Source organism: Elephantulus edwardii, unplaced genomic scaffold, assembly GCF_000299155.1.
Source record: "Elephantulus edwardii isolate Elephantulus edwardi_28Jun2011 unplaced genomic scaffold, EleEdw1.0 scaffold00038, whole genome shotgun sequence".
NCBI classification, from domain to species: Eukaryota; Metazoa; Chordata; class Mammalia; order Macroscelidea; family Macroscelididae; genus Elephantulus; species Elephantulus edwardii.
This window is the reverse complement of record NW_006399788.1, coordinates 3,754,668-3,756,201: the sequence shown is the minus strand read 5'-3', so window position 1 is coordinate 3,756,201 and position 1,534 is coordinate 3,754,668.

Below are 1,534 nucleotides of genomic sequence, written 5' to 3'. Positions count from 1 at the left end.
CCATAGGCTCTGGCTCAAATGCTATTTCATTAAATTCTTCTGTATCTGCCAATTCCTTTCGATACAATGACTCAGTATATTCCTTCCATCTTCTTTTGATACGTCCTGGATCATTTAACATTCTGCCTCAAGCATCCTTGATTGTAGCAACTCGAGGTTTGAATTTGTTCTTCAGTTCCTTGAGCTTAAGAAATGCTGAAGGGGTTCGGCCCTTTTGATTTTCCGACTCTAGCTCCTCACACATTTAATTGTATTATTTTGCTTTGTCATTCTACGCAAAAAAAACCAACCCATAAAACCAGGCCAGGTGGTGACTTTGGACTAAACCATCAATTATTCACTTGCAAGTTCAAATTGAGACTGAAGAAAATGGAAACAAATCCACAAGAATCCAAATATGAACTTAAGTGTATCCCACCTGAATTTAAAAATCATCTTAAGGTTTGAGGCATTGAAAGCCAATGATTAAAGACTAGAAGAGTTATGTGATGACATAAAAAAATATCTTTCATGAAGAGAGCAAAAAGTCAGTATGGGAAGGGTCATATCTGGCTAGCTGGCTGGAAGCCTCTTGCTGGGAGCCAATGAGAACCTGAAGCATGAGAGAACCCACAGCCTTTTAAAATTCCTGTGGCTTCACACGTGCATTTCCCCCCTGTGTTGTGTTTAAAATTCAAAGACAGGAGAAAGAAAAAACCCAAATGAATGTTAGAAAAGACTCTGAAAATTGCACTAGAGCATCAGGAAGCCAAAACAAAGAGAAAAGATGGTCAAAGTAAATTAGTGGAGCAGATTTCAAAGGTCAGTTTGACAAGACAAAGCATAGTATTATAGCAATATTCACAGAGAGCTGAAATTAGAAAATAAAACGGGAATAGCTTGCTTGATATTTCTCAAACTGAAATAAATGAAAACAAAATTCAAGACTCAAATTTCATTATTAAGAGATGCTAGGTCAAAATCTAGAATGATCCAGTAAGCATCAAATGATGGAGTAAATATGCAGACAATGTACCAAAATGAATTGATCAATACTGAAATATTTCAGATAGTACCATATGATCAAGAGAAAATGGTAATGAAGGAAGAAATTCAAGCCACACTGAAAGCATTGGCAAAAAATAAGGTCCCAGGAATTGATGGGATACCAACTTACATGTTTCAACTAACAGATGCAGTCCTGGACATGCTCACCAGTTTAAGCTAGAGAATTTTGATCATAACTGCCCAGCTTATTGACTGAAAGAGATCCATATTATTTCCTAGTTACTGGGCAAGGTCACCTCGGATAACAGCAAAGGAGGCGTCTTCCAGGTCAGACCCAGTGAAACCCGGCCAGAGAGGGAGGGAAGGAGGAGTCACTGGGCAAGGCCCTCGGGCCAGAAAGGAAAACATAATCTACACAAGAGTTCTACAGGACACGTCAACTTCCCTTGGAGACAGTGCAACTAAACTTAAGAGACACTGGTCAAAAGAAAATTGTCAGCAGTCGACGTTTTTGGAATCACAGAAGCCAAGAAAGCTTAAGATACAA